General features: G+C 44.5%; 1 protein-coding gene across 2 annotated transcripts in view; it reads right to left on the reverse strand.

The window, feature by feature from the left end:
- The window catches only part of AFF1 (ALF transcription elongation factor 1), a 346,973-nt gene that overhangs the window by 315,910 nt on the left and 3,929 nt on the right, over positions 1-27,134 (reverse strand). The window lies entirely within an intron of this gene.

The following is a 27,134-nucleotide window of genomic DNA, read 5'->3' on the forward strand; positions in this document are numbered from 1 at the left end:
TTCGCTCGTTGACGATTTTCGCTATACTGCGATTAGTCGCTTACTGCGCATGCGTAAGGTTCGCAGAGCGCATGCGCTTAGTTATTTTACACAAAAGTTCGGTATTTTACTCACGGCATAACAAAGCTTTTTCATCGTTCTGCTGATCGTAGTGTGATTGACAGAAAGTGGGTGTTTCTGGGCGGAAACTGGACATTTTATGGGAGTGTGCGGAAAAACGCTGGCGTTTCTGGGAAAAACGCGGGAGTGTCTAGCCGAACGCTGGGTGTGTTTGTGACGTCAAACCAGGAACGAAACTGACTGAACTGATCGCAGTGTAGGAGTAAGTCTCGAGCTACTCAGAAACTGCTAAGAAATTTCTATTCGCAATTCTGCTAATCTTTCGTTCGCAATTCTGCTAAGCTAAGATACACTCCCAGAGGGCGGCGGCCTAGCGTGTGCAATGCTGCTAAAAGCAGCTAGCGAGCGAACAACTCGGAATGAGGGCCCTTGACCCGGATCTAACCGTGTATAACACTGCTTTTATACCGGGTTGAAATGCAGGGTTACTCGACCACAGGATATTCAAAAGTGGTGCTTTTAGACTGCACCTCGACCCGGCAATATCCCGGGATATATTTGCGGTGTGAAGGGGTATTAGTAAGTTTTCTATTGAAAGCACTTGTGAGTTGGTAGGATGGTGTATTGATTTCTATTTGCAGATTTGTCCATGTTTTGCAAACTCTGGCAAACACAATTCTTAGCAAATTTATCCTGTACAGGGGTTGGACAGAGGAGCTCCTCCCTTACAAGAGGCCCCCATACAATTGTTAATAAAGGGACAAAAATCTTAAAATTGCAAAGATCAGTTTGTCAGTAATTTACTTACAACATATCCATGTGTGTAAATCCAACAATCAAAATAAATAAATGATCTAGAAGACTTCAGGGCACTACACACTGGGTGGTTTGGGCGATGAACAATATGAACAATGAACGATTTTTCAGTAACGATTTTTTGCATACATACTGAACGATTTGTATGAACGATCTGACATTGCAAACATCAATATAGTCCAAATTGGCTTGCATGAATAAACGATGATAGACCATAGATCAGAGGTTCTCAAACTCGGTCCTCGGGGGCACACACAGTGCATGTTTTGCAGGTAACCCAGCAGGTGCCCAGGTGTATTAATTACTCACTGACACATTTTAAAAGGTCCACAGGTGGAGCTAATTATTCCACTTGCGATTCTGTGAGGAGACCTCCAAAACATGCACTGTGTGGGGTCCTGAGGACCGAGTTTGAGAACCTCTGCCATAGATGAACGACTGTGGGGACGTGCATCGTTCATCGTTGATGACTACACACGGAACGATATTAACGATAAATCGTTCATTTTTCAACGATATCGCCCATATCACTATAAATTAACTATAAGTGTATAGGGCCCTTTACTGCAGTTTCTAAGCAACCTATACTTGTTTCTTTCTGCCCATTTCAGATTGATGCAAGATAAAGGATAAAGATCTGTTAATGTGGAGACATGCTAACTGACATAAGTGACCACTGATTATTATGCATACCAGAAATGTGCTAAACACAGAACTGTTGATGGGTCGTGAATGGAAAAAGATGCTCCTCCTGCAATGTCTGTTTAGCATATGTAGTGAAAGGAGCATTTTGCTTATAACAGTTACATTTGTACCTCAGACATTAAATTAAGTTAACAATAGTAATTATCAGAAAGGGCACAGGTTGGTTTCTTGCAGTATAAAGTGTGTATAGTTTTTTCCCATACACACCAGCCCACCTGTCAGCAAGCCTAAAAGACAGTAATCACTTGCATTTTGCTATATAGCAAGGAAAGATACAATGTCAAATAACTATAAAATAGTTTTCTAAATCTAGTTATGTGTTAATGTTAGAACTAGAGATGAGCGGGTTCGGTTCCTCGGAATCCGAACCCCCCCGAACTTCAGCCTTTTTTGCACGGGTCCGAGCAGACTCGGATCCTGCCGCCTTGCTCGGTTAACCCGAGCGTGCCCGAACGTCATCATCCCGCTGTCAGATTCTCGCGAGACTCGGATTCTATATAAGGAGCCGCGCGTCGCCGCCATGTTCACACGTGCATTGAGATTGATAGGGAGAGGACGTGGCTGGCGTCCTCTCCGTTTAGAGAGACGAGTGACATTTGATTTACTACTAATTTTGGGGAGCAGTTGTTAGGAGTACTCAGTACAGTACAGAGTTTTGCTGATAGTGACACTGACCACCAGTTTTATTATAATCCGTTCTCTGCCTGAAAAAAACGATACATACCATATCTGTGCTCAGCCTCAGTGTGCTGCATGATATATCATCTATGTATATCTGACTGTGCTGAGTGCTCACTGCTCACACAGCTTAATTGTGGGGGAGACTGGGGAGCAGTTATAGCAGGAGTACAGTGCACACTTTTGCTGCCAGTGACCACCAGTATATTGTCTGCCTGAAAAAGTTAAAACACTCCTGTGGTGTTTTTTTTTATTTTATTCTATAAACGCATTCTGCTGACAGTGTCCAGCAGGTCCGTCATTCATTATATTATATAAATATTTACCTACAGTAGTGTTATATTTTTTTTTTCCATCTCTATCATCTTTATCATCTCTATATTAGTAGACGCAGTACGGTAGTCCACGGCTGTGGCTATCTCTGTGTCGTCAGTGCTCGTCCATAATTGTATACCTACCTACCTGTGGTGGGGTTTTTTTTTCTATCTTCTTCATACTAGTAGTTTAGGAGTCTGCTGACCGTGTCCACCAGGTCCGTCATTATTTTATATACCTACAGTAGTAATATATTTATTATATTATCTATACTAGCAGACGCAGTACGGTAGTCCACAACTGTGGCTATCTCTGTGTCGTCAGTGCTCGTCCATAATTGTATACCTACCTACATGTGGTGGGTTTTTTTTTTTCTATCTTCTTCATACTAGTAGTTAGGAGTCTGCTGACAGTGTCCACCAGGTCCGTCATTATATTATATACCTACAGTAGTAATATATTTATTATATTATCTATACTAGCAGACGCAGTACGGTAGTCCACGGCTGTGGCTATCTCTGTGTCGTCAGTGCTCGTCCATAATTGTATACCTACCTACTTGTGGTGGGTTTTTTTTTTCTATCTTCTTCATACTAGTAGTTTAGGAGTCTGCTGACAGTGTCCACCAGGTCCGTCATTATATTATATACCTACAGTAGTAATATATTTATTATATTATCTATACTAGCCGACGCAGTTCGGTAGGCCACGGCTGTGGCTATCTCTGTGTCGTCAGTGCTCGTCCATAATTGTATACCTACCTGTGGTGGGTTTTTTTTTCTATCTTCTTCATACTAGTAGTTTAGGAGTCTGCTGACAGTGTCCACCAGGTCCGTCATTATATTATATACCTACAGTAGTAATATATTTATTATATTATCTATACTAGCAGACGCAGTACGGTAGGCCACGGCTGTAGCTACCTCTGTGTCGTCAGTCACTCGTCATCCATAAGTATACTAGTATCCATCCATCTCCATTGTTTACCTGAGGTGCCTTTTAGTTGTGCCTATTAAAATATGGAGAACAAAAATGTTGAGGTTCCAAAAATAGGGAAAGATCAAGATCCACTTCCACCTCATGCTGAAGCTGCTGCCACTAGTCATGGCCGAGACGATGAAATTCCATCAACGTCGTCTGCCAAGGCCGATGCCCAATGTCATAATACAGAGCATGTAAAATCCAAAACACAAAAGATCAGTAAAAAAAGGACTCAAAAATCTAAATTAAAATAGTCGGAGAAGCGTAAACTTGCCAATATGCCATTTACCACACGGAGTGGCAAGGAACGGCTGAGGCCCTGGCCTATGTTCATGGCTAGTGGTTCAGCTTCACATGAGGATGGAAGCACTCAGCCTCTCGCTAGAAAAATGAAAAGACTTAAGCTGGCAAAAGCACAGCAAAGAACTGTGCGTTCTTCGAAATCACAAATCCACAAGGAGAGTCCAATTGTGTCGGTTGCGATGCCTGACCTTCCCAACACTGGACGTGAAGAGCATGCGCCTTCCACCATTTGCACACCCCCTGCAAGTGCTGGAAGGAGCACCCACAGTCCAGTTCCTGATAGTCAGATTGAAGATGTCAGTGTTGAAGTACACCAGGATGAGGAGGATATGGGTGTTGCTGGCGCTGGGGAGGAAATTGACAAGGAGGATTCTGATGGTGAGGTGGTTTGTTTAAGTCAGGCACCCGGGGACACACCTGTTGTCCGTGGGAGGAATATGGCCATTGACATGCCTGGTGAAAATATCCCAAAAAATTAGCTCTTCGGTGTGGAAGTATTTCAACAGAAATGCGGACAACAGGTGTCAAGCCGTGTGTTGCCTTTGTCAAGCTGCAATAAGTAAGGGTAAGGACGTTAACCACCTCGGAACATCCTCCCTTATACGTCACCTGCAGCGCATTCATCATAAGTCAGTGACAAGTTCAAAAACTTTGGGCGACAGCGGAAGCAGTCCACTGACCAGTAAATCCCTTCCTCTTGTAACCAAGCTCACGCAAACCACCCCACCAACTCCCTCAGTGTCAATTTCCTCCTTCCCCAGGAATGCCAATAGTCCTGCAGGCCATGTCACTGGCAATTCTGACGAGTCCTCTCCTGCCTGGGATTCCTCCGATGCATCCTTGAGTGTAACGCCTACTGCTGCTGGCGCTGCTGTTGTTGCTGCTGGGAGTCGATGGTCATCCCAGAGGGGAAGTCGTAAGACCACTTTTACTACTTCCACCAAGCAATTGACTGTCCAACAGTCCTTTGCGAGGAAGATGAAATATCACAGCAGTCATCCTGCTGCAAAGCGGATAACTGAGGCCTTGGCATCCTGGGCGGTGAGAAACGTGGTTCCGGTATCCATCGTTACTTCAGAGCCAACTATAGACTTGATTGAGGTACTGTGTCCCCGGTACCAAATACCATCTAGGTTCCATTTCTCTAGGCAGGCGATACCGAAAATGTACACAGACCTCAGAAAAAGACTCACTAGTGTCCTAAAAAATGCAGTTGTACCCAATGTCCACTTAACCACGGACATGTGGACAAGTGGAGCAGGGCAGACTCAGGACTATATGACTGTGACAGCCCACTGGGTAGATGTATTGACTCCCGCCGCAAGAACAGCAGCGGCGGCACCAGTAGCAGCATCTCGCAAACGCCAACTCTTTCCTAGGCAGGCTACGCTTTGTATCACCGCTTTCCAGAATACGCACACAGCTGAAAACCTCTTACGGCAACTGAGGAAGATCATCGCAGAATGGCTTACCCCAATTGGACTCTCCTGTGGATTTGTGGCATCGGACAACGCCAGCAATATTGTGCGTGCATTATATCTGGGCAAATTCCAGCACGTCCCATGTTTTGCACATACATTGAATTTGGTGGTGCAGAATTATTTAAAAAATGACAGGGGCGTGCAAGAGATGCTGTCGGTGGCCAGAAGAATTGCGGGACACTTTCGGCGTACAGGCACCACGTACAGAAGACTGGAGCAACACCAAAAACGCCTGAACCTGCCCTGCCATCATCTGAAGCAAGAAGTGGTAACGAGGTGGAATTCAACCCTCTATATGCTTCAGAGGATGGAGGAGCAGCAAAAGGCCATTCAAGCCTATACATCTGACCACGATATAGGAGGTGGAATGCACCTGTCTCAAGCGCAGTGGAGAATGATTTCAACGTTGTGCAAGGTTCTGCAACCTTTTGAACTTGCCACACGTGAAGTCAGTTCAGACACTGCCAGCCTGAGTCAGGTCATTCCCCTCATCAGGCTTTTGCAGAAGAAGCTGGAGGCATTGAAGGAGGAGCTAAAACAGAGCGATTCCGCTAGGCATGTGGGACTTGTGGATGGAGCCCTTCATTCGCTTAACCAGGATTCACGGGTGGTCAATCTGTTGAAATCAGAGCACTACATTTTGGCCACCGTGCTCGATCCTAGATTTAAAACCTACGTTGGATCTCTCTTTCCGGCAGACACAAGTCTGCAGGGGTTCAAAGAACTGCTGGTGAGAAAATTGTCAAGTCAAGCGGAACGCGACCTGTCAACATCTCCTCCTTCACATTCTCCCGCAACTGGGGGTGCGAGGAAAAGGCTACGAATTCCGAGCCCACCCGCTGGCGGTGATGCAGGGCAGTCTGGAGCGACTGCTGATGCTGACATGTGGTCCGGACTGAAGGACCTGCCAACGATTACTGACATGTCGTCTACTGTCACTGCATATGATTCTCTCACCATTGAAAGAATGGTGGAGGATTATATGAGTGACCGCATCCAAGTAGGCACGTCAGACAGTCCGTACGTATACTGGCAGGAAAAAGAGGCAATTTGGAGGCCCTTGCACAAACTGGCTTTATTCTACCTAAGTTGCCCTCCCACAAGTGTGTACTCCGAAAGAGTGTTTAGTGCCGCCGCTCACCTTGTCAGCAATCGGCGTACGAGGTTACTTCCAGAAAATGTGGAGAAGATGATGTTCATTAAAATTAATTATAATCAATTCCTCCGTGGAGACATTCACCAGCAGCAATTGCCTCCAGAAAGTACACAGGGAGCTGTGATGGTGGATTCCAGTGGGGACGAATTGATAATCTGTGAGGAGGGGGATGTACACGGTGATGAATCAGAGGATGATGATGAGGTGGACATCTTGCCTCTGTAGAGCCAGTTTGTGCAAGGAGAGATGAATTGCTTCTTTTTTGGTGGGGGTCCAAACCAACCCGTCATTTCAGTCACAGTCGTGTGGCAGACCCTGTCACTGAAATGATGGGTTGGTTAAAGTGTGCATGTCCTGTTTATACAACATAAGGGTGGGTGGGAGGGCCCAAGGACAATTCCATCTTGCACCTCTTTTTTCTTTCATTTTTCTTTGCATCATGTGCTGTTTGGGGACTATTTTTTGAAGTGCCATCCTGCCTGACACTGCAGTGCCACTCCTAGATGGGCCAGGTGTTTTGTTTCGGCCACTTGGGTCGCTGAGCTTAGTCATCCAGCGACCTCGGTGCAAATTTTAGGACTAAAAATAATATTGTGAGGTGTTCAGTGTTCAGAATAGACTGAAAATTAGTGTAAATTATGGTTATTGAGGTTAATAATACTATGGGATCAAAATGAGCCCCAAATTCAATGATTTAAGCTGTTTTTTAGGGTTTTTTGAAAAAAACACCGGAATCCAAAACACACCCGAATCCGACAAAAAAAATTCGGTGAGGTTTTGCCAAAACGCGTTCGAACCCAAAACACGGCCGCGGAACCGAACCCAAAACCCGAAAAATTTCCGGTGCACATCTCTAGTTAGAACATGTCTTTTCATACTGGCTGAGTGAGGCAATTTCCACATTCCATCTTGTGTGATTAAACAATCCATCTCTCACACACTACTTATACATATATATAATACTGTATTATTACTTCAGTTGGGGTTCATACTCAGGCCACATGCTGTTTATGTAATGTTGAAGGGACTCGGGGGCGCGTGTATTATGCCGCAGAATTGATAAAAGTAGGAGGCGAACACACACCAGCTAATCAGCTCCTAACTGCCATTATCAAACCCAGCCTGTAAATAACAGGAGCCTATTGGCTGGTGCGTTTCTTATTAATAATGGTAATCTGTAAATCAGCCTCTATAATATCTATGAGTGCTTGGGAACTCGGCACAATGACAGCCAGTTTCCAAATGGATCACCATATTTCTAGTCATGCATTGGAATCATCCCTCCATCACAGAGTCGGCCCTAACCAATATGATGCCCAAGGCAAGATTTTGGATGGTGCCCCCTAGCACCACCACTTGTTCTGCTTCTGACCTAACACTCCTTTCCCAGCACCATCACCCCTCACCCATAGCAGTCCTTATTTTGATGTTCTACCCCCTATATTTTAAATAGGAACAGTGCGCACATTCGGCGCACAGCCCAAAAAGGGGCGTGTTTTTGCTGGCAAGGGGCATGGCCACACAATAGTACCCCCAATTCAAATTCCACCACACAGTACTGCAACTTTATTCAAATTTTATCATGCGATAGTGTCCCTTATTCATGTTACATCACACAGTACTACCAATTTACCTTATAAACGTTATTCCTCACAGAAGTGCCCCTTATTCACATTACACCACACCATATTGTTCTTTATTCACATTACACCACACAATAGTGCCCTTTCTATACGTAACACCACACAGTAGAGCACCTTTATACACATAATGCCACACATTAGTAATGCCTTTATACACATAATAACACACAGTAATGCCCCTAACACATATGACACACATTATTAATGTCCTTATAAACATAATGCGCCTTACACATTATTCCAAACTTTATTAATGCCCTTATACACATAATGCCCCTTACACATATGCCGAATACTATTGCACAAAAAACCTACCCACACACAGCACTCACACAGCAACTAACACTGTGACCTCTGTTTCTGCTTGGATACAGCTGTGTCCTGATACATCTTGCCTCAATGCGCCATGCAGCAGGAGAGTCAGCTGGCAGCTCTGCTAACGTCAGGCGCCTTTTTTGATGAAAATGCATCTTATTTACATTGCTATGTGGCTAGGATGCACACACAGCTTCTGCTGATTAAAATGATATGCAGCATACCTATATACTGTGTGCGACTGTGGCTGTATCTGCATACGAAATGCTACACACAAATATAGGCATGCTGCATATAATTTTAATCAGCAGAAGCTGCTGGTGCCCCTAGGCATTTGCCTCGTTTGCCTATGCCTAGGGCCATCTCTGCTCCTTCAGCATTCACACACTATTAAATAACTTAACTAATAGAGACCCCAACAAACTGTAAGGCCTGCAATATGCACAGACAAGATAGGACTGCCCACAAAGCCTTCCTGTACCAGTTATACTGAGGCCTCACATCATAACCATGTGCTGTAGGGAAGAACTTGCTCGTTCCACTATCGAACTCTCCACTGTCTGCTGATTCCCATTTGGCTCCATTCACCTGGTCATATCATGACATTGCCACATGCAGCTTTGCTTTCTCTAACAATACAGATGATTGTACAGGTCACTGGCTGCCATAACAGTACAATACTATGTACTGCTTTGAGCATTCTAGTGACCTGACCTACAGATACACACAGCTGTTTTTTCCCCAGGGCTCATCCATTTCTCTCAGTCATAGCTGAAAAAAAAGGAGATGGGGGAAGATCGAAAAAATGACTGCTGCTTTGATGCTTCTCCTACACCCCCACTTCTGCAACTATTGTAGCAGCACCCGCGGAATCGGCTAGGGGAAGAGGCTACATTATTAATTATTATCCTGGGTCATAACTCAGATTTAAAACCAAGCAGACGTGCCTCGGAAGGAATTGAATAAATTCTTAAGTTGACTTTCATTAAACAAAATAAAAACATTACTGTTTATTTCACCAGCTGACAAATCACCACACAGGAATCAGCAATCTGCATGATGAATTTTAGGATTGTACGTGTATTCCATTGCAGTGAGCACGGTCTGTACTATACACGGTGAAAGTAAAGAATTGTGGTTGTATATGAATGAATGAATGAATGAATGAATGAATGAATGAATGAATGAATGGAGTTTCATAAATAGACCTAGCCGTTTAGCACTAGGCAGCTCAAATACTGTACGTCCAAGCTATTCTCACACTGTTCGATGGTGAACTTATGAGACTAATGCTTATAAGCCTGTACTAATCTTGGCTGCACACTCATTGCTTCATATGGACAAACTCAGCACAATTTACAGATTGGTGTCACTTGTGTTGTGCTGCCTATAATAACCTGATAGACCCCATTAATCTATGAAACACATGGTGATGAGTGGTTAGCGATAGCAATGAAATACAATCCAAGTACTTCTAAATTTTGCATTTAAAAATCTAAATATAGGGGTTATAATTTAAATATGTAGTCAAGACACTGCTACCTATGAAACAGATAAATCTATATTTATTATGTGAAGGACATTGATTTGTGCCCTTAGGGGGTGTACACACGGGGTGTTTTTGCCTACTTTTTAAGCGATCTGTCTAGATCGCTTAAAAATTAAGCATGTATCGCTCCATGTGTACACCCCATAGTGATGGCTATGCGCGGTCCTGTGTATCACCATTGCCCACTCAGATCTTTAGCACATGCAGGCAAGATCTAGTTAGATCGCCTAGCATGTGCATAAAGAACACTGGTTAGCACAGATCGCTCAGCACACATCGCTGTGTGTGTAGCGGTGAGTGCTGAGCGATATGTGCTAACCGAGATCGCTCAGCTAATCTAGATCGCTTAGCACAAGTCGCCCCGTGAGTATGCCCCATATCACATACTGTAATCTATTATATGTTGTTTTATTCCCCCCCAATCAGTAGTTTTTATTCAAGTTTAGCAAACATATGGGGAAATGGATATAGGACAGATGATAAGGGACGACGACATAGTTCACCCACAGTAATGCTAGACACAGAGTGCATCCGTAAAGTATTCACAGCGCTTCACTTCATCAAGCCGAAGTTTACTGCGCATGCACAGGTCTCCGGAAACAAAATTTTGAACTCTGCATGAAAGGCGGGCATATTTGGTTGGATTTTTGCAGCAAATTCACGGCTGTAGCGCTAGTCGCAGGACTCCGGAAAGGTAAGTATAAACAATATAGGTGCAGTGTGTGCAGCGAGGGCCCCCTGGACCCAGGGACACGTGTGCACCGCACATATTGCATCCATGATAAATTATTTTTTCCCTCAAAATTCTACACACGATACCCCATAATGACAACTTGAAAAAAGTTTGAGATTTTTGCAAATTTATTAAAAATAAACTAAGAAATCACATGTACATAAGTATTCACAGCCTTTGCTCAATACTTTGTTGATGCACCTTTGGCAGCAATTACAGCCTCAAGTCTTTTTGAATATGATGCCACAAGCTTGGCACACCTATCTTTGGGCAGTTTCACCCATTCCTCTTTGCAGCACCTCTCAAGCTCCATCAGCCATTTTCAGATCTCTCCAGGATGTTCAATCGGAATCAAGTCTGGGCTATGGCTGGGCCACTCAAGGACATTCACAGAGTTGTCCTGAAGACACTCCTTTGATATCTTGGCTGTGTGCTTAGGGTCATTGTCCTGCTGAAAGATGAACCGTCGCCCTAGTCTGAGGTCAAGAGCGCCCTGGAGCAGATTTTCATCCAGGATGTCTTTGTACATTGCTACATTCATCTTTCCCTCTATCCTGACTAGTATCCCAGTTCCTGCAACTGAAAAACATCCCCACAGCATGATGTAGCCACCACCATGCTTCACTGTAGAGATGGTATTGGCCTGGTGATGAGCGGTTTCTGGTTTCCTCCAAACATGACGCCAAAGAGTTCAATCTTTGTTTCATCAGACCAGATAATTTTGTTTCTCATGGTGTGAGAGTCCTTGGTGCATTTTGGCAAACTCCAGGCCATATGCTTTTTACTAAGGAGTGGCTTCCGTCTGGCCACTCTACCATACAGGCCTGATTGGTGGATTGCTGCCGAGATGGTTGTCCTTCTGGAAGGGTTTCCTCTCTCCACAGAGGAATGCTGTAGCTCTGACAGTGACCATCGGGTTCTTGGGCACCTCCCTGACTAGGGCCCTTCTTCCCCGATCGTTCAGTTTAGACGACCGGATTGCTCTAGGAAGAGTCCTGGTGGTTCCTAACTTCTTCCATTTACAGATGATGGAGGCCACATTGGGACCTTCAACAGCAGCAGATATTTTTCTGTACCCTTTCCCAGATTTGTGCTTCAAGACAATCCTGTCTCGGAGGTTTACAGACAACTCCTTTGACTTCATGCATCTATCTGGATGTGAAAATAGCAATCATCTCTATCCACGCACACTTTAACCAGTACTATACCTAGTGAGAGAGAGCGGGTGTTTCTGTGTATGCTCAGCTCTGCACATGTAGTTGTTCATTGTTGCAAACTATGATTCAAACCCATTGTGTCTTCTCCACTTTTATCTAGGGACCCCTATACAGAAGCAACGTGTTGCAGGGGGGAATGCAATGTTACAGAAGAGGTATGTATAAATCACTAAGTAGAATTTTTTTTTTTTTTTAGATCCTGGACAGCGGCGTAGCCATAACTTTGTGGGCCCCAAAGCAACATTTTGAAGGGGCCCCTGTCCCAATGCTTCTAGAGAGACACCTCTCAGCAGCAGTTGTTAATGTTATGCCCCTAGTAGTGTGCTAGACTATTTTATGAGCAATAGTATTGTCCTAGCTCACGTTAGGTCACATAGTAGGCCTGCCAGCACACATTATGGACATAGTATCAATTCACATTATAACATACAGTCTCCACAGTTCATTTTATGCCACATTATAATGCTTCCCCCAGTTCATATGACGCTACATTATAGTGCCTACACTTCATATTGTGCCACATTACTGTGCCTAAGTTCATATTATGTAACTTTATCTATCTAATTTTCTAACACATTACAATGAACAGGTCCAGGGTCATAACTAGATATATTGTAGGCTCCAAAGACTGTTCTTTTATTAATGCAAAAAATTAATATACATATTCGCATGAACATAAAAAGCAGATGAGCATAGACTACAGACCAAGCAATGATCTTACATTTATGTTTCAAAAAGTACAATAGAGTATGCCAAAAGGAGTTCAAGCGCCTATGCTTTTTTATACCAGTGCATTATGTAGATGTCACTATTAAGCACATCAGCAGGACTTCTTAACAACTGTTGTATCCTTTGGTAACAGAGCAGTTACAGGTAACCTAAACCAGACCGTCGCAACCAACAATGGTGTTCAAATTTATAGAATTTATATTTAGGGACCCAGTTATCAATGAGTGATAAAACTCATTGTGAATGATAAAAAAAAAAAAAAAAACATCTTATTACAGGTGACAGGACCATATTTTGTAGTTTATTAAATTCTACACACTGGAGGTGCAAACCAAATTTTTATCCGATTGTCCATTTGGGCATTCTTGTTCAGGCAACGCAAGCCATGCATCGGGAATGACGTCATTATTTCAACCCCATTTTATTCCCATAGGGGAGGTTTATTAAAATTCTAATTACATAGTTTTCCAATTTCCCACCTGAAGAATACCTATGTTTAACTTCAGCTTCCTAACATATCGAGAAGTTAGAGAATTAGTGATGAATCAGTCAGTGAGGGCTTTCGCATTTATATATATAGATTTGAGTACTAGTTACCAACCTGTCAAAATGACGTAACAACATAACAGTAATGTCAGCTCAAAACACTTGAATTCTCCCCATAGAGGTGAGGAGCAACCTTAGCATTTCATTAGGATATATTACTGAAGTAATATTTAATAAGCATCATGTGAAGGAAAGCTGTTCATGACTGTTAGTGAAGATGACTGTAGTAAATATCAACACTAAAGAGCCTGATACAGTTGTACACAAATGGCGGCATGTGTTTGCACATTATGTGAACATAAAAAATGTGCATATTTGCCTACAGTTGTACACATCTCACGGTGCACCAGCCCTTATACAGTTTTCCCTAATAGGAAAACTGTGGCAGGGCATGCTGGGATGTTTAGTTTCACAATAGCTGGAGGGCCACATGTTTACCACCCCTACCTTATTTGTATGGTTCGTTTGCTACTATTCATCATCAGTGTGCACTTGTACCTACACTATACTAGGTGCAAAAGATGTGAATCCAAAACAGCTGTGCATATACTTACATGAAACTCTGCACAGCCCACAGATTTGTTTACATGCCCTCACTTCATTTTACTTTTATAATTTCAGCCCATTATGCCTCAAGGAAAATGTGCACCACTCCGGTCAACATCTTACGGAAGAATGTACGCTATACTCTACATCAGCCCCAAAGTTCCTATCTTTGTATGCAGTATGTGTGGACACATTAAGGAGGAGATTTATAAAAACTTGGAGAGAGATAAAGTAGAGAGAGTACCAACCAATCTGCTCCTGACATTTTGCAGTATGGGTTTAAAAAAAAAAAAAAAAATTACAGGAGCTGATCGATTGGTACTTTATCTATCTCTCTCTCTCTCTCTCTCTCTCCAATCTTTGATAAATCTCCCTAAAGTCTTGGCTGTGCAGATTGAGTTATTTGTAATAATTGTTAGAAAGTCTTCTTGTTTTTTTTATAATTTGCCTCCATGAAATATGTAACTGTTGCCGATTCCATTAAAGCCATGAAGTTATGAGTTTACAAAGAAACACATAAGGTTAACTGTGCTGGACAGCTGTATATTATATTTATCGGTATTCATCTATAGAGGATTTAAGATCTTTTGAAGCACTTAAAAAATAGGCAGCATATTGGAAAGGGCAGATTTTATCACTAGATGAGGACTGATGGTTTTTAATAGTCCAGATTGCTTCCATCTGTAAGTATACAGTGCTAAAAGGTGACCTGTTTTCTTGGAATGCACTATTAGTGCAGAATAGTTATGATCTCATGATGTGAAAGAGATTGTGCTATTGTGGATTCATTTCTTTGGGATCCTTACGGAGAACAGATTATACGACTTTCACTCCTAATTAGTAACGCCAGTAATTCATTGTGTCTATTGCTTTTTCAGCCACCAGCGCTGGTTTTGCCTATTACTATGACCATACATAATTTGAATTGGTTCGGGACCACCAACCCAAGGGCCCCTTGCAAGTATCCAAAGGCACCCCCGGGTGCCAAGGCACACAGTTTGAGAACCATTGCACTATACAATTAAAGTGCTGATTTGCCAATAATCGGGTGATTGGCCTGATTATCGTATAGTGTGTATAAACTATCGTTTCGGCATTTCGACAATAAATCTGAGAAATCTTGCCCACAAACGAACACCTATGATTATCGGATCGGTCAGTCAAGACTGAAAATCTCATCCTCAATCTCCCGATATCGACCAGTGTATTTGCATTTTCAATAATCTCACCAAAGGTCCAGGTGTAAAAATTGGGTGCTGTGTGGGTAAACCAGATTTTTTTTCCCTCTCAGCCAATGTAATGAGTAATAAGAAGATTTTTAGAAATAACACAGTGTGTAGCACTGATTGGGACCTTCCTCTAGCCAAATAATCAACCAGATTGTCAGCCCGATATATATATATATAAAAAAAAAAAAAAAGAAGAAGGTGGTCATGGGTTCGATTCCAATCATGGCGCTAACTGCGTGGAGTTTGTATATTCTCCCCGTACTTGCGTTGGTTTCCTCCAGGCACTTTGATTTCCTTCCACAATCCATAATATTCTGGTGGGTTAATTGGCTCCCAATAAAATTTACCCTAGTGTGACTGTGTGTGTGTGCACGTGATAGGGAATATGGATTGTAAGACTATTAATAATAATGTTGCAATTTTAAAACCTGTCAGTTATGTTTAGGGTCTGCAGTTTCTTAAAACAGCATATGAGCCAATATTCTAGATTCTCATTTATAAATTAATAAGCATATAAAATAACTTACATCATGAATTACTATTTCAGGTCCCTTGTTAAAACAATAATGATAGATTCAAAAGCTTAAAGGAATAACTTATAGGAAGGGGGTTTAAACGCCTTTTTACTGTACACAAACATGCCATTCAATGTTTCAGGAGACCCTGTGTGATTATAGTGGTCAATGGGAAATCCAAGAGGTGGGCCTGGAAGTTGGGGAAGGCACGTTCCAACTGGTAACATCTCGCTTTTCCCCTGCACCCCATGGAGGAGAGCAGAAAAATGTACACTGTTTTGCTGAACGTTAGGACACTGCAATCACCCCCATTTTGTGTCATTTCTTCTAGGGGTTGACTATTTCACCCAGGGTAATCCTACGCAGTGCGCCGAAGATGGCTGCCACACCTGGTACCCTGTGAGAGTGGAGTACACAGCCCATGGAAGTTATTACCCAAAATGCCTACACCAATCATCCATTATGCTTTGTGTGCTCATGTGTTTTTTATGTCTGTGTGGTTTATCTTTTGATGTATTGCTTAAATTCTTGTGTTATATACGTTGTTTGAGTTCAAGATGGCGCCGCGAATGGCTGCCTCGGTGCTACTCTGCCAAGCAGCCCTCATTTTTAGTCTTACATGTATAATATGTCGAGTCTATCGTACAGTTGCAATGTGCAGTATGAACTCATATGTGTAATGTTTGTAATGTATGCTACGTTTTTCCCCCTTCTTATGCTATGTATTCCCCCCTACATGTTGCTGCTTGGCGATGCGCTGTACCACAGAAAATTCCTAGTGTACGTGAGTACACCTGGCCAATAAAGCCGATTCTGATTCTATCGCAATTTACAGTGTAATTCAACATCCAAACATTGTGGCAGCAGATTGCAAAGAATTGAATTTCCCACCTAGCATAACATTTCATCCTTGCTATAGCTAGCTACCTACCTAAAATAGCAGTTAACATTGTGATAATAGTATAATGATCTAACTAAATCTGATCAACTAATGTCTAATGAAGACATCATTATCAACAATGGCCTTTGTGGAAACTCTTCTCAAAGAGCAGCCAATGATAAAGTACAAGTTGCTACAATATAAAGAATATCCACAGTATCAAAGGAAAACTATACTTGAGGTCCTTATAGTATCAGTAAGAAGCACCAGTAAGCATACACATTTATTCTGAGTAAGTCTGTTGAGCAGTGATAAGGGAGATGCTAGGGAACGTCAGCATCCATGAAGTATCATAAAGCTGCAGTTGGAATATATTTTGTTGAACCCAACTTAAATATTTTAGAAAACCCTTTTTAGCAAATACACACAGTATGAATAGGTTATTATGCCATAGCAAAGTTTATTTACACCGAAACCATCCTGCGTCTAGTATCTCCACAGCTCTGTGCATTAATTGCAGATACCATTATTACTCCTTTCAGATTGCAATGCCGGGTCCCACCCAGGAATTGGAAATTGGTCCTTCCCGGGTATGACCCGGCATTGGACCCTTACTCTCTGGCTTCCCGACCCATATTGCCAGGTTGGGTTGCCATCGGTGACGGGAACCGCAGCGGAGGACGGAGGCGGCGCTGGGAGATGAGATCATCTCCACGCCGCCTCTGCTGATAACAGTTCCCGGGTCGCATTGACCCGGCAACTCGCTCACACTGCACCTGACCCAGCAATAACCCTTCTCTATTACCGGGTCAGGCGACCTGAAAATTCGACAGTTACCTCTTTCACATCACACAGCGACCCGCGTCAACCCAGCAATATACTGGGTCCATACCGGGTTATTTGTGTGGTGTGAAAGGGGTATAAAGGTCAGAATACAGTCAGCTGGATCCTGACGTCAGAATCCCAAACCATCCCGATGGTAAGTACGGGGGGGTTAGGCACTAGGGTGTTTAGGGTTGGGTTGCGGGAGGGGAGGGTTGAATATACTTGCTGCGATCCATTGGGATTTCGTACCCAACCCCATTAAAGGCTATTAAAACATTGTGAACAAGTGAAGGCTTAAAACCAGAAATACAATTATATGGAACATGCCATGGACTTTTTAAGGCCCATCACTGGGGTGCAAGATGCTATTTTCATTTGTTTCCAATTACTGTAGCTTGAAGTAGGCAAGGCTGGACCCACCATATAACCTTCACTTAATTACTACATATTTTAAAGAGCAGCAAACCTTAATGTGGGTGGGCTTTGTGATGGATACTCTTGTCTGTTTACCTACACTCCTTTCTAAGTAACCACCACTAGTCACCTTAAATAAATATTTGTCTGTGCCCTTGCTAATGCATTTTCTCTCTTTGAAGCAGAGACTACAGCTGCCAACATATACTGCAATGCAACAACTTTATCAGTACAGCAAATTTTGGCACATAACATTGATTTGACTATTCAAGTACAGCACTGCACCATAAAATCATAGCGCATAGCAGGTTAACCTTGATTTCTAGGACAATTGATGTCCCTGTACACATGGTGATGGGAATCTAGTTGTTTTCCACTTTCTGAGTGCGATTAAGATTTGAAATTAAACACTCATGTACAACTTTACTTCATAATACACATGGACAAACGTACTAAGCCTTGGAGACTGATAAAGTGGAGAGCGATAAACTCCCAAACAATATGCTCCTGTCATTTTTCAAACACAGCCTGTAAAATGGCTTAAACTATCTGCCCCAAAATATCTTTCAATTCAATAAAAAGCTCATTAAAACAAATGTAATGGGAATATACGTTTTAACAGACTACAAATTCAAGGTTTCCATGTATTTATTTTTTTTAAGTTCACTGCTGAAACATAATTGGCCTTCAGCCTGCAAGAGAATCAACCGCACCAAGATGAGATTTTATTGCAAAGCGAGCCTGAATACCAGTAACTGGGTATTAATAAGGCACAAATGCCACTTGGCTACTGTCAAAACAGGTATCCGTTCTTATGGTCGACAGTCATTAGGTCGACCACTATTGGTCGACATGGACACATGGTCGACACATGAAAATGGTCGACACGTGAAAGGTCGACACGTGAAAATGTCGACATGAGTTTTTTAACTTTTTTTTTTCTTTTGGGGAACTTTTCCATACTTTACGATCCACGTGGACTACGATTGGAACGGTAATCTGTGCCGAGCGAAGCGGTAGCGGAGCGAAGGCACCATGCCCGAAGCATGGTGAGCGAAGCGAGCCATGCGAGGGGACGCGGTGCACTAATTGGGGTTCCCAGTCACATTACACAAAAAACGACACCAAAAAAAGAAATAAAAAACACTCATGTCGACCTTTTCATGTGTCGACCATTTTCATGTGTCAACCACGTGTCCATGTCGACCAATAGTGGTCGACCTAATGACTGTCGACCATAACATGGTCGACCATTTATACCGGAACCGTCAAAACATATGGGTATATAGAGCAAGCTGCAGCAAACGGTTGCAGCTGTCAGTGAGAAAGGGTATTCCTTGCCAAATGTTTACAGACGCACCAGTAATATGTGCTCAGTGGACTATCGATAATGAATAGCTCATCCAGTGCATTTGGAAAAAAGAGCCAGTGAGCAGCTTTTAGTTAGAGAAGTTCGTCTCTTCAAATATAGCAAGCTGCTGCAGAAGAATGAAAAGCATGATGGCTATATTTAAGTATAATCACTCCAGCTACTTCATATATCATTTATCTCAGTAACACACAGCCTTGCATGCTGTATACAGTATTATTGTAACATAGTGGCTTTACTTACTTAGCTGTAAACACAAGGTTGCCTGCCAGTGTATTGCAACAGGAAGCCCATGTGGTTTCTACTCAGGGTTCAAGATTACATAATTTGGCAGCCATATTTCTGAACATTTGAAAACAAATGTTCAAGTTCTAGAGTTACAAATAAGTTGCTGGTAATACTTATGCATTTCATGCATTGGTACGACTCGAGTCGTACGTAACTTCAAATGCAGCAGTACTTAGCGATTTTTCACAGGCTGCAACGAACACACAATGGGGGTCATTCCAACCTGTTTGCATGCTGCAGTTTGTCACAGCAGTGCGAACGGGTCGGAACTGCGCATGCGTGGCGGATGCATTGCGCACACGCGACGTTGACTGGAGATTGCAGCGATGTCGCCAGCGGAAAAAGTGATTGCAGCGGCGATCACAAGAAGACTGACAGGTGGGAGGCGTTCCAGGGCGTCAACTGACCGTTTTCCAGGCGTGGTGCGGTGAACGCAGGTGTGTCCAGGCATTTGAAGAGCAGATGTCTGACGTCAATCTCGGAACCTTCGTCGCTGAATCCGTTGCACAGGGTAAGTAAGTCTGACCCTGGTCTTGTTTTGCAGGAAACTTTTTTCTAGCATAGCAGGGCTGCACAAGCGATCACAGCCCTGCTATGCTAAAATACACTCCCCCAGAGGCGGCGTCAAGTTGATCGCACGAGCAGCAAAAAGTTGCTACGTGCGATCAACTCGGAATGAGGGCCAATGCCCGGCCATAGACAAACTCAGCTGTTTCTCTGTGTCTGCTAAAATAAGAATTTACTCACCGGTAATTCTATTTCTCGTAGTCCGCAGTGGATGCTGGGAACTCCGTAAGGACCATGGGGAATAGCGGGCTCCGCAGGAGACTGGGCACTCTAAAAGAAATATTAGGTACTATCTGGTGTGCACTGGCTCCTCCCTCTATGCCCCTCCTCCAGACCTCAGTTAGGGAAACTGTGCCCGGAAGAGCTGACACAATGAGGAAAGGATTTGGAATCCTGGGTAAGACTCATACCAGCCACACCAATCACACCGTACAACTCGTGATATTCATACTGTTAACTGGGTATAGTAACAACTGAGCCTCACGAAAAGATGGCTCATAACAATAACCCTTTAGTTAGGCAATAACTATATACAAGTATTGCAGACAATCCGCACTTGGGATGTGCGCCCAGCATCCACTACGGACTACGAGAAATAGAATTACCGGTGAGTAAATTCTTATTTTCTCTGACGTCCTAGTGGATGCTGGGAACTCCGTAAGGACCATGGGGATTATACCAAAGCTCCCAAACGGGCGGGAGAGTGCGGATGACTCTGCAGCACCGAATGAGCAAACTCAAGGTCCTCCTCAGCCAGGGTATCAAACTTGTAGAGTTTTGCAAATGTGTTTGAACCCGACCAAGTAGCAGCTCGGCAAAGCTGTAAAGCCGAGACCCCTCGGGCAGCCGCCCAAGAAGAGCCAACCTTCCTCGTGGAATGGGCTTTTACTGATTTGGGATGCGGCAGACCAGCCGCAGAATGTGCAAGTTGAATCGTGCTATAGATCCAGCGAGCAATAGTCTGCTTTTAAGCAGGAGCACCCAGCTTGTTGGGTGCATACAGGATAAATAGCGAGTCAGTTTTCCTGACTCTAGCCATCCTGGAAACATAGATTTTCAGGGCCCTGACTACGTCCAGCAAATTGGAATCCTCCAAGTCCCGAGTAGCCGCAGGCACCACAATAGGTTGGTTCAAATGAAACGCTGATACCACCTTAGGAAGAAATTGGGAACGAGTCCTCAATTCCGCCCTATCCATATGAAAAATCAGATAAGGGCTTTTACATGACAAAGCCGCCAATTCTGATACCCGCCTGGCCGAAGCCAAGGCCAACAGCATGACCACTTTCCGCGAGAGATATTTTTGCTCCACGGTTTTAAGTGGCTCAACCAATGCGACTTTAGGAAATCCAACACCACGTTGAGATCCCAAGGTGCCACTGGAGGCACAAAAGGGGGCTGAATATGCAGCACTCCTTTAACAAAAGTCTGAACTTCAGGCAGTGAAGCCAGTTCTTTTTGGAAGAAAATCGACAGAGCCAAAATCTGGACCTTAATGGAACCCAATTTGAGGCCCATAGTCACCCCTGACTGTAGGAAGTGCAGAAATCGACCCAGCTGAAATTCCTCCGTTGGGGCCTTCCAGGCCTCACACCAAGCAACATATTTCCGCCATATGCGGTGATAATGTTTTGCGGTCACATCCTTCCTAGCTTTAATCAGCGTAGGAATGACTTCCTCCGGAATGCCCTTTTCCTTTAGGATCCGGTGTTCAACCGACATGCCGTCAAACGCAGCCGCGGTAAGTCTTGGAACAGACAGGGCCCCTGCAGTAGCAGGTCCTGTCTGAGCGGCAGAGGCCAAGGGTCCTCTGAGATCATTTCTTGAAGTTCTGGGTACCAAGCTTTTCTTGGCCAATCCGGAACAATGAGTATAGTTCTTACTCCTCTCCTTCTTATTATTCTCAGTACCTTGGGTATGAGAGGAAGAGGAGGGAACACCTAAACCGACTGGTACACCCACGGTGTCACTAGAGCGTCCACAGCTATCGCCTGAGGGTCCCTTGACCTGGCGCAATATCTTTTTAGCTTTTTGTTGAGGCGGGACGCCATCATGTCCACCTGTGGCCGTTCCCAACGGTTCACAATCAGCTGGAAGACTTCTGGATGAAGTCCCCACTCTCCCGGGTGGAGGTCGTGCCTGCTGAGGAAGTCTGCTTCCCAGTTGTCCACTCCCGGAATGAACACTGCTGACCGTGCTATCACGTGATTCTCCTCCATCAAAGAATCCTTGTGGCTTCTGCCATTGCCACCCTGCTTCTTGTGCCGCCCTGGCGGCTTACATGGGCGACCGCTGTGATGTTGTCTGACTGAATCAGAACCGGTTGGTTTTGAAGCAGGGGTTCTGCTTGACTCAGGGCGTTGTAAATGTCCCTTAGTTCCAGAATATTTATGTGTAGGGAAGTTTCCCGACTTGACCATTGTCCTTGGAAGTTTCTTCCCTGGGTGACTGCCCCCCAACCTCGGAGGCTTGCATCCGTGGTCACCAGGACCCAGTCCTGTATGCCGAATCTGCGGCCTCCGAGCAGATGAGCACTCTGCAGCCACCACAGCAGAGACACCCTGGCCCTCGGGGACAGGGTGATTAACCGATGCATCTGGAGATGCGATCCGGACCACTTGTCCAACAGATCCCACTGGAAGATCCTTGCATGGAATCTGCCGAAGGGACTTGCTTCGTAAGAAGCTACCATCTTTTCCAGGACTAGCGTGCAGTGATGCACCAACACCTGCTTTGGTTTCAGGAGGTCCCTGACCAGAGATGATAATTCCTGGGCCTTCTCCTCCGGGAGAAATATCTTCTTCTGTTCTGTGTCCAGAATCATGCCCAAGAACAGCAGACGCGTCGCAGGAATCAGCTGCGACTTTGGGATATTCAGAATCCAGCTGTGCTGATGCAGCACTTCCTGAGATAGTGCCACGCCGACTAGCAACTGCTCTTTGGACCTCGCCTTTATAAGGAGATCGTCCAAGTACGGAATAATCATGACTCCCTTCTTTCGGAGGAGCATCATCATTTCGGCCATTACCTTGGTAAATACCCACGGTGGACAGACCAGACGGCAACGTCTGGAATTGGTAATGACAGTCCTGTACCACAACCTTGAGGTACTTTGAACTTGAACTTTTTTATATAAATGTTCAAGGATTTTAAATTTAGAATGGGTCTCACCGAACCGTCTGGTTTCGGTACCACAACATTGTGGAATAGTAACCCCGTCCCTGTTGAAGGAGGGGTACCTTGATTATCACCTGCTGAAGATACAGCTTGTGAATTGCCGCCAGTACTACCTCCCTTTCTCTGAGGGCAGCAGGCAAGGCTGATTTGAGGTAACGGCGAGGGGGAGTCGCCTCGAACTCCAGCTTGTATCCCTGTGATACTACTTGCAGAACCCAGGGATCCATCTGTGAGCGAGCCCACTGGTCGCTGAAGTTCCGGAGACGCGCCCCCACCGCACCTGGCTCAGCCTGTGGAGCCCCAGCGTCATGCGGTGGACTTAGAGGAAGCGGGGGAAGATTTTTGATCCTGGGAACTGGCTGTCTGGTGCAGCCTTTTTCCTTCTTCCCTTGCCTCTGGCAGAAAGGAAGCGCCTTTGACCCGCTTGCTTTTCTGAGGCCGAAAGGACTGTACCTGATAATACGGTGCTTTCTTAGGCTGTGAGGGAACCTGAGGTAAAAATTTTGACTTCCCAGCTGTTGCTGTGGATACGAGGTCCGAGAGACCATCCCCAAATAATTCCTCACCCTTATAAGGCAGAATCTCCATGTGCCTTTTAGAATCAGCATCACCTGTCCACTGCCGGGTCCATAATACCCTCCTGGCAGAAATGGACATTGCATTAATTCTGGATGCCAGTCGGCAAATATCCCTCTGTGCATCCCTCATATATGACGACGTCTTTAATATGCTCTATGGTTAGCAAAATAGTATTCCTGTCGAGGGTAACACTATTATCTGACAGGGTATCAGACCACGCTGCAGCAGCACTACACCTCCATGCTGAGGCAATTGCAGGTCTCAGTATAGTACCTGAGTGTGTATATACAGACTTCAGGATTTCCTCCTGCTTTCTATCAGCAGGCTCCTTCAAGGTGGCCGTATCCACCCTAGGGGATATCTCCCAACGTGACCTATCCTCTGGCGGGAAAGGGTACGCCATCAGTAACTTTTTAGAAATTACCAGTTTCTTATCGGGGAAACCCACGCTTCTTCACACACTTCATTCAATTCATCTGATGGGGGAACAAAACACTGGCTGCTTTTTCTCCCCAAACATAAAACCCCTTTTTAGTGGTACTTGGGTTAATGTCAGAAATGTGTAACACATTTTTCATTGGCGAAATCATGCAACGGATGCCCCTAGTGGATTGTGTATATGTCTCAACCTCGTCGACACTGGAGTCAGACTCCGTGTCGACATCTGTGTCTGCCATCTGTTTTTGAGCCCCTGATGGCCTTTGAGACGCCTGGGCAGGCGCGGGCTGAGAAGCCGGCTGTCCCATGGCTGTTACGTCATCCAGCCTTTTATGTAAGGAGTTGACACTGTCGGTTAATACCTTCCACATATCCACCCACTCTGGTGTCGGCCCCGCAGGGGGTGACATCACATTTATCGGCACCTGCTCCGCCTCCACATAAGCCTCCTCATCAAACAAGTCGACACAGCCGTACCGACACACCGCACACACACAGGGAATGCTCTGACTGAGGACAGGACCCCACAAAGTCCTTTGGGGAGACAGAGAGAGAGTATGCCAGCACACACCACAGCGCTATTTAATCAGGGATTTACACTAATAGAAAGTGATTTATCCCTATAGCTGCTTTTTATATACAGTTTTCGCCTAAATTTAGTGCCCCCCCTCTCTTTTTAACCCTTTGAGCCTGGAAACTGCAGGGGAGAGCCTGGAAACTGCAGGGGAGAGCCTGGGGAGCTGTCTTCCAGCTGCACTGTGAAGAGAAAATGGCGCCAGTGTGCTGAGGGAGATAGCCCCGCCCCTTTTTCGGCGGACTTCTCCCGCTCTTATAATTGTATTATGGCAGGGGATTTTTACACATATATAGCTTATTAGGCTATATTATGTGTTGTTTGCCAAAGTTAAGGTACTCTAATTGCAGCCCAGGGTGCCCCCCCCCAGCGCCCTGCACCCATCAGTGACCGGAGTATGTGGTGTGCATAGGGAGCAATGGCGCACAGCTGCAGTGCTGTGCGCTACCTTAATGAAGACCGAAGTCTTCAGCCGCCGATTTCCAGGACGTTCTTCTTGCTTCTGGCTCTGCAAGGGGGACGGCGGCGCGGCCCCGGGACCAGACGACCGAGGCTGGGCCTGTGTTCGATCCCTCTGGAGCTAATGGTGTCCAGTAGCCTAAGAAGCCCAAGCTAGCTGCAAGCAGATAGGTTCGCTTCTTCTCCCCTTAGTCCCTCGTAGCAGTTAGTCTGTTGCCAGCAGATCTCACTGAAAATAAAAAACCTAACAAATACTTTCTTTACTAGGAGCTCAGGAGAGCCCCTAGTGTGCAACCAGCTCGGGTCGGGCACAGATTCTAACTGAGGTCTGGGGGAGGGGCATAGAGGGAGGAGCCAGTGCACACCAGATAGTACCTAATCTTTCTTTTAGAGTGCCCAGTCTCCTGCGGAGCCCGCTATTCCCCATGGTCCTTACGGAGTTCCCAGCATCCACTAGGACGTCAGAGAAAAGGGCATTATTGGGTGATAGCTGGTGGCAAAAATGTAAAAGCAAAAAATAATCTTGTGGGCATGACATGATACATCATAGGCATGTAGCTAGAGTCACTTACTATTCTTTGGCTGGGTACACATAACAACAATGTGTATCATGTCCAACAGGATGACCGACGCAACAATGCATTTGTCGCCCGTACACACTGAATGATGTATCACACGACTGCGCAATATATTGTTCATTAGTTGCATGCTGTCGGCTGGCGGGTTATCCCGTATGATGTGCAGAACAGCTGATGGGGCAATCCGATGTTGGCAGGTGGGAGCATGCAATCATGGGTACACAACAAATGTATACGATGTCGCTCCGATCCGCAAGATAGGATGACAGATCGTCAGAAGTGTACCCAGTCTTAGTCATGCGTATGCGCTGTAGTTGTCAAATTCAGATGGATCTCCTGAGCCTAGCATAGGTAAAGTGTAAGTGCTGATGATAAGTATAACAACTGCTCTGTCATAAGAAAAAAAGAGTAGCGTGGCGTGACTGCACAGATGGGTACACCATAGGACATGCAAATTAATTGCAAGTGGGTCATTACATATGACTTAGATCATGTTCTATACAGACGTGTCCTCATACATCATTGTTGCAATCGCACCAACAGCCCCACTCGGCTCCGCTAGCATTTGGCATCTTTGTTGCCGAACATACAACTTAGTTGCATTGTGATGTGACTAGGATGCTCCAGGAGACTGTGCCGATTAATCTGATATGCAACACTTGTATATGTGTGTGTGTCTGAGTCTACGAATCTGTATATGAAGACTAAGATGCATCGGCTGTGACTTTGCCATGCCAAGTTCCAATGTGTCACATATCAACTTAATCAGCACTGGCTCCTGGTGCATGTTAGTCACAATGTGTTTTGACTTAAGGTGGGTACACACTAGTAGATATATCTGCAGATCAATTGATCAATTGATCTGAAGATACAGGTTGAGTATCCCTTATCCAAAATGCTTGGGACCAGAGGTATTTTGGATATGGGATTTTTCGGTATTTTGGAATAATTAGATACCATTATGAGATATCATGGTGATGGGACCTAAATCTAAGCACAGAATGCATTTATGTTACATATACACTTTATACAAACAGCCGGAAGGTAATTTTAGCCAATATTTTTTATAACATTGTGCATTAAACAAAGTGTCTACATTCACACAATTCATTTATGTTTCATATACACCTTATATACACACAGCCTGAAGGTCATTTAATACAATATTATTAAGAACTTTGTGTATTAAACAAAGTTTGTGTACATTAAGCAATCAAAAAACAAAGGTTTCACTATCTCACTCAAAAAAGTTCGTATTTCGGGAATATTTGGATATGGGATACTCAACCTGTATATCTATGGACGGATCGGGCAGTGTGTTGAGCATACACACTGCCCGATCTGTCGGGGACTGACGTCATGAACTGGGCGGGCGTGTACACCCGCCCGCCCAGCTCAGCTGTCAATCACAGCCGGCCGCCGCAGCATGTGTACGGTCGGTCGGCCGACCGCCGTACACACACAGCGAC

This window comes from Pseudophryne corroboree, chromosome 1 (genome assembly GCF_028390025.1).
Source record: "Pseudophryne corroboree isolate aPseCor3 chromosome 1, aPseCor3.hap2, whole genome shotgun sequence".
NCBI classification, from domain to species: Eukaryota; Metazoa; Chordata; class Amphibia; order Anura; family Myobatrachidae; genus Pseudophryne; species Pseudophryne corroboree.